The following is an 8,050-nucleotide window of genomic DNA, read 5'->3' on the forward strand; positions in this document are numbered from 1 at the left end:
TTATTAGTGTTTAATGCGTTATACTGATGGATTATAATGGTATAATTTGTAAATAAATTAATGTATATGAGTCGGGATAATTTTTTATAAATGAAAATGTCCATATTATTATGAGATGAATGAAAATAAAAAGTGCAAATATTTAAAGTACGATAGAAGAATGGAAGCAGGGCCAGGAATTAATGCTAGGAGGGGCAATTTTATGAAGAATTTAATCACTGTTTTTAGATAGCATATTTTTCTCTGAAATCATTTATTGTCCAATACCCGATTTAAAAATAGGGTATAAATATAATAATCCCATGCAGTTGTAGCATCAGTGTAACAACCATATACAATGTGTTTTAGCGGTTTGATTAGTTTTCAGTGTGAATCGTGATTAGTTTTCAGTGTGAATCATGATTAGTTTTTTTTTAAGACCACCTCGAGTTTATCCGATCACGGATTCACAATTCACAAGCCTTTGATATCTTAACATAATAACATGCACCGTTGAACACAATTAATTCTTCTTCGACAGCTAAAAGAGTAAATTTAGGATTTTTCTTTGAAAAAAAGATAATAGCTAGTATGAGGATGCCTAACTAATTAATACCTAGTATATGGAGCTTCAAATCTTCAACTTTCATATTTCATTAAATGAAAAAAGTACTTTTATTTATACAACGTAGGATATTAGATTGAGTGACTTTTGAAATATATATTTAAACTCATATATAATTAAATATTAGTATAATGGGGTGCTTTATATTGACATTAAATTGTCTATGCATAAAATCAACTCTATATTGAAATATCAATAAAATTATGTGTTGACATTTTTAATACACTACGTTTATGAGTTAGCAGAGTTAGCAACTTAAAAAAGTTAGCAATTGATCACACCCACTTAATATAATTATATTAATAATACAACATTGAGTAAAAATGATTATTGTTAAATCTTGAGCTGCAGAATGATTTAATGTATATTGACATATTAAAATAAAATGTAAACATATTTAAACAATTTTAAACCATATTTTAGAATTTTAAATTTTTCTTACCGTAAACTAGAATTTTTCAATTTATTATTATTATTATTATTATTATTATTATTATTATTATAAAAAAATTAATGTAAACCACCATCGTCAGCAGCCCGTAGTTATTTCAGTTTTGAATAAATTTCTAATGAGTGGGCCTAATAAGTCAATTATTTCTTCTCTTTCTTATTTTACCAAATTCCTATTGAAATATCTATAATAATGGAGAGAATATTACGTAGAGTATAATTTGAAGAACTTATTTTTCCTTATTTTTGTAGTTATCCATTTATCAAATCATTATTGGAGTGTTGAATCAAGTTCTAAATAAAGTGGAAGGATATGCAAAAGTTACATATATGCCTAACCATCGGGTCCCAGACCAGCCAGGGCGGATCTACTAAGCCCATACGAGGGGCATTTGCCCCACCTCAAATTTTCTAAAGTGAACTATAAAAATGGTCCTTGGACTATGGGTTTATCTCACCCATAGTCTCTGGATTTTAAAAATATCGCCAGTAGTCCCTGGACTAAGGATTTATCTCGAAATTGGTCCTTTTGGATTTTTTTTGGTACGAAAATGCCCTTTTGAGGGGTTTTGGGGGGTTTGGGCAATTTGGTCTTTTTACACTCTTAACGTTTTAAATATGATATTATTTCAGTTATGTACTAAATTTGATATTATTTCAAAATTATCATTCTTCTTCCCTTTTGTCATCCTTCACTTTGTTTCTTTATTTCAATATAGATTTAATTTTACAAAATTTTAAATTTTAATTTTTAAATATCAATAAATTTTTTTAATTACAAAAAATATTAAATAAAAAAAATTAATAGTCATAATCAATATTTGGAAGTGTATAATATTTAATCAATATGACAACGACCTAGTTTTAATCAATATTTAATAGCTTTAATCATAAATATATCATATAACACGATTTATTTTGAAATAAATATGCATCTAATGTAAGACTAATATAATTTTTGTTTATTAATTTGAAAACAATCAAAATTTACTAGTAATTTTCAACAAAAATGCTCCTATATAAAATTTATAGTACGATAAAATTTTTAGTCAACTTCATAATATTCAATCACAAGCAATTATAACAACCGAACGAAGGCTAAATAGAATAGCTCTTATTTTTCCATCATGATTAATATTATTTGTGTGTACTTCAATTCAGCTGAATATTATATTAAATAACAAAAATTAATTGTTTCAATCAATATTCATAGTGTCCATGAATTAATAGTTTAATTAAAAATTTTATTGATATTTAAAAATCAAAATATATAATTTAATTTTATAAAATTAAATATAATATTGAAATAAAAAAATAAAGTGAAGGATGACAAAATGGAAGAAGAATGATAATTTTGAAATAATATCAAATTTAGTACATAACTGAAATAATATCAGATTTAAAATGTTAAGAGTGTAAAAAGACCAAATTGCCCAAAACCCTCAAAACCCCCCAAAAGGGCATTTTCGTACCAAAAATAGCCAAAAGGACCAATTTCGAGATAAACCCTTAGTCCAAGGACTACTGGCGATATATTTAAAGTCCAGGGACTATGGGCGAGATAAACCCATAGTCCAGGGACCATTTTTGTAGTTCAAATTTTCTACTCCGTATATATATTGCTGATTATAAAATTTATTTCTTTTATTTTTTTCACTAAATGCCCCTCGCTCAAATTCTTAAATTTTCTTCATAGGTAAATTTGCCCCCTTCCCTACAAAATCCTGGTTCCGCCCTTGAGATCAGCCTCCTCAAGCTAAGTTCATCAAATTAAGTTGGAATTTTATCAAGTAATAAAATTAGGTCTTCAACCTTCTAAATTTAGTAGACAATTTAGGTCAATCAACAGGTTTCGGGCTGCATTAACATCCTTAAATATACATTTGGTGATATAAAATTAAAATCGTGTTGCAATTGAAATTCTGTAGAGTTAAATTTGAAGTTATAATATTCTACTAGTACAATTTTACTAAATATTTGAAATGCTTATATGTTTTTATGTGAGGTAGCTAGTACTATAAATAAGCCTAACTAATTAATTAAGACTTTGGCTTGGCTAGTATATAGAGCTTCATATGGAGTACATATTTACATTAATACCCCATAGAGTTGAAATCATATCATTGAAATCTCCTATAAATACCCATAACAAGTGCATGCATCTATCAAGTAGAGGAGTAGTATAATTTATACATCAATACAATAGATGTACAAAATGAAGACGATGATGGGGTTGAGCATTTTGTGCATGTTAATGTTGGTGGTGATGAGTGATGCTACTAGCCGTCATTTACTTGGCCTTGGCGCTTCAGTTGATGTCGATGCCCCAATCGTCCTAAAACTTGTCCCCGATGCCATAGGTGGTGCCGGAGCTCTTCTTCCTTTCATCATTCCATCACCCATATAATTATCTATATATAAACATTCGTGTATACTAATCATGCATTTTGCTTTATGTGATATGCTCATTCATGCTTATGGTATCACCATATTCATTTGTTTTTCTTAAACTGGTTGACATAGCATGTCATAATGTCACCTTTATATATCTTGACTAGTGAATTTTTTCTCAGCTAGCACAACACTTCTTGATATCGGATTTGTCTTAAATCTTTTCGAAGGTGGTGTCAGAGGTACTCCCGGAGGTCTGCCCACGGATGTTATCATAACCAATGTTGGAGGTCTCGGGCCTGGTGGTGGCCCAAACATCCCTGCACCAGCACCACTTCCACCAGTTTGAAAATAAATTACCCAATCCAATATCATTCCATCAACCTTTATATATGATATCATGATATATATAATCAAGCATTTTGCTTCCTTTAATAAAGTCATATCATCTAATACTATCGCACAATCTTATACTCTGTATTAGTGTATGATTTTGTGTCACGTTATCATTCAGACTTATTGTATCACCATATTTTATCTTTCTTAATTATTATTATCATTTCGATATTAAGATCAAATCATAATTAAAATACTCCACTTTCTTATTGTATAAATATTTTGAGTCATCCAATTTAATATGCCCACTTTTTATTCTTATTGTATATTTGTATTATTATAATGAGTCATCCAATTTAAGATACCCACTTTCTTAAATTCCACATAATTTTAGGGGGAGTACAAGTTGAGTATAGTAAAATAGAGAGAGAAATGTTTTTAAATATTTGACTGATATGATAAAGGGTAGAAGTAGGGGGGAGCCAGAAATTAATGTCAAGTGAAGTAAAATTATATTATAAATAAATTAGAAATATTCAGAAGGGACCTTTAAAGAAGAATTTAAAAATAAATTTGTAACTTTGAAGCAAGTAGCATGGCTATGAATTTTTTAGGGGGAAATATGTCCTACCCAGGGCTCATGTGGCCCTGCCCAAGATTAAAAATTTATTTTATCGTATAGGAGTAATAAATATATAGAAAATGACTATCTTAACTAAGATAAATCGAATAAAATAAGATCAATTTGAATGAGATAAATGGAATATTATTAGAGATACAATCAAAACGACAAATGATAGGCGCGAGATGATTGTATGATAAGAAAATGTTGAAGGAGGTGTGCCTTTTTCAATCTATGTATTTCAAGTTGTTGTGGATTATTGTTATGGTTGTTTTAATAACATTAGTCAATACTAAAAATTTAAGAGAGAACTATTAATTTAGTCCATGAACTATGTAATTTTGTTAAAAGCGCATCTCATTTTTCAAAAATATCTTTTCAAATTTTTGATGTAATATTATTGGAACTTGGAAGTCACGGATCTTTAAATAAAAGAAGTAGGAGTAGTATTTTTTAAATCAAACCTTACCAAATGTATTATAGAAATAAAACTTAATGTACGAGTATATTTTTTTTAATTCCAATCAAAAGTGCAACTTTGCACTATTCCCAATTTATATTATAAACTATAAAGATATTCCCTTTTAATTTGCATGTAACCATTTTTAGGCTTAGTCATGAGCATATTATTAATCATGAATTAAGGAGCAACATCGTGAAAATGAGTAAATGACCATGACTTTTTTTTTTCTTTTTCCATGTAAATAGCCATTTTTAAATATTACTGTTGTACTCAATAAAATTTGCTGAAATATACTTAGCTCTGGTATGTTTCTCAATCAACATAAGAAATATATATATTCCATAAAGAATTAAATTTCGAAATTGTTTTAATTAAAAGAGTGTGGCTATAATTTATTATTATACAATTATTCGTTTAAGATTAAGTTATGATATTTAATCTCAAAATTATCAAACGTAATACTCCCTGTTAAGGATGAAGTTCCTTAATTCGGATAATTCGCGTCGAACGTCGCGGGAGCTATTGCCCGACGATCACTCTGGTGTCAAATTTAGGGATAAAAGGCAGTCGCTGGAGTTTTGCCGGTCGATCAAACCAAGAACGATATGATAAAAGTTGATAAAAGTGTAAAGATAAAATAAAAGGATAATTGATATTTGTGAATGCAACAGAAGAATTCAATATTTCCTATCTATAACACTATTCTGACTTAGGGAACAAGAAATAACGATACTAAGAATATATGGAAAGATATGCTAAATATACTAAACTAAATAATAGAGATGTGATATTTGTAGAGATATTCTCGTATCAACTCCCCCACGGTTAAAATCCACCTTGTCCTCAAGGTGGGAACATGAAGAAGCAAAGAAGTGAGTCCCTGATAACATAAGATTGACGAGATCTATCTCCTCCTGGATCAAACGCACACCGAACAGCAGAGCGGCTCCCTTCATTATCACCATAAAAAATCACCAAGGCAGGCTCGTGATAATTCAACGCTAAATTGGGGATCTTGTCAACACGACCACAAATGCTCAAACAACGCGAGTCCATCCGAGGAGGGATCAACCATGCATCTGTGTCGAGCAATGCTAAACGATAATTCATACCCGCAACATTACAGATACGCAAATTCACATAGAAACCATTTGTGTCCTCTTTTATCAAAGAAGAGTTCATCATCTTCCACAATTTCAAAATATCCAACTTATCATGCACCTTTCCTTGAAGCCAAACCTTGAAATCACTTTCAATCGGCAAGAAAATAGGCAGCGGCGGAGGTGTTGGCTGAATCTTTGAGACTACTGTAGAAGTAGAAGCTATGCATCCTTAATTTCTTCGTGCAACATATACTCCTGAGGTTTTGCTACGCTAGTAGCTGAAATTTCGGAAAGCCTCATTCTCAAATCACAAAAGGAACGGGCAGATGCCTCAACATCATCATATGAATCTAAAGAAGAACTCGAGCAGTCAAAAATTTTGGCATCGTCACATGAGTATTCAATCTGTGCATCTAAAATCGATGAATCAGACCCCTCTCCTTCGTGCACCTTCATTCGAGGTCCATACACAGAACTAAAATTCCCTTGTTCCCTATCAAACCTCCCAAATAAATTCAACCCCGAAAGAGAAGAATCTATCTTCCCCTTTGAGATAGCGACATCCGCAGTGGGAAGCGGTGCTGCTGAACGACCGTGACTCGGCGGAGACCAGCCAGACAGCGAGTGTTACGGAGGTGGCGGTGGCCAGCCGAGTGGGGGCTTGCTGGTGCAGCTGCTGTCCATCAGGCTGGTAGTTTTGGTGGGGTAGGCTTGCAGCGGCAGCTGCTGTTGGTGGCTGCCGGTAGGATTGGGGACGTTGCTGGAGGTAGGGTATTGGAAGCTGGGGGTAGTTGTGACACTGTGCCATGGAGCAGCCGTAGTTTGACGCGGCGGGTTGTCGCGATGCTTGGAGTTCAGCAACCCGGAGATCAGCCGCATCCAACCTCTCGTTTATTCTGATGCAGAAAGCCATTATCCGGTCGCACAGGGTAATGATATCCTCGTTGGTATGAGCCATGAGTTGTGAAGATGAAAACACCAATTGTTAAGGATGAAGTTCCTTAACTTGGATAATTCGCGTCGAACGTCGATGGAGCTATTGCCCGACGATCACTCCGACGTCAAATTTAGGTATAAAAGGCAGTCGCCGGAGCTTTGCTGGTCGATCAAACCAAGAACGATATGATAAAAGTGTAAAGATAAAATAAAAGGATAATTGATATTTCTGAATGCAACAGAAGAATACAATATCTCCTATTTATAACACTATTCTGACTTAGGGAACAAGAAATAAAGATACTAAGAATATATGGAAAGATATGCTAAATAATACTCCCTCCGTCCCAGAGAAGTTGACACACTTTCCTTTTTAGTTTGTCCCACAAAAGATGTCACATTTCCCTTTTTGGAAAAAGTTCTCTCTCACATGAATATAAAAATTATATTTTCTCTCTCCATTTAACACACAAAACAAAACCTCCTAAAATCCCGTGCCATTTTCAAAGTATGCCAACTTCTCTGGGACGGAGGGAGTACTAAAGTAGAGAGAAAATAAAGTAAGAGAGAGAATAATATAGAAGAGAGTCGTATATAAATTATCATCTTACTTACTTTATTTTATCTCTACTCTAATTATTTATTATTTTTGCAAAACAATGTCCGATTTGGAGCGTCTCGCTTGTAGTGGGATGGAGGGAGTATATATATTTATTTATGATATATTCTTCACGCCTCATAAAACTTTGATTCCAGAAGTGTTAAGACCCAACAAATTTCGAAAAAAGGGTCTCAATTCGCAGGTCTTTCGAAATTTGGGATTAAATTCGTTGACCTTTCGAAAATATGGGACCGTGGCATACGAATTTTTCGAAATAGGGGATTTTCGGAATGGGTAATGCGAACATACCTGGGTCTGTGCATTTCGAAGGCATCCTTCTCTTTTGTATCACATCAGACACATTCTCCCCGATCACAATTTTCCCGTCTGGCTTGGTCTTCCCTGCTATGAATTCCTTGATGAATTTGCTAAGGCAGGCATCTTCAGGGCTTGCAAGAAGGGCAGGTTGATTTTCAACTTGCTAAAAATCTCCATGAGGTCCTCTGTATCATCCTTCTTTTTCTTTGCTTCCCCTCGGTATGGA

At 32.7% G+C, this 8,050-nt stretch overlaps 1 long non-coding RNA gene across 1 annotated transcript; it reads left to right on the plus strand.

Moving 5' to 3' along the window:
• The first annotated feature begins 3,229 nt into the window (after positions 1–3,229).
• On the plus strand, positions 3,230–4,016 carry LOC125185494 (uncharacterized). The gene is made up of 2 exons (XR_016134446.1): positions 3,230–3,414; positions 3,628–4,016. It is a non-coding gene; the product is annotated as an uncharacterized LOC125185494 (long non-coding RNA).
• Positions 4,017–8,050: the final 4,034 nt, after the last annotated feature.

This window comes from Salvia hispanica, chromosome 1 (genome assembly GCF_029641045.1).
Source record: "Salvia hispanica isolate PSC_SH4W2 chromosome 1, Shi_PSC_v1, whole genome shotgun sequence".
NCBI classification, from domain to species: domain Eukaryota; kingdom Viridiplantae; phylum Streptophyta; class Magnoliopsida; order Lamiales; family Lamiaceae; genus Salvia; species Salvia hispanica.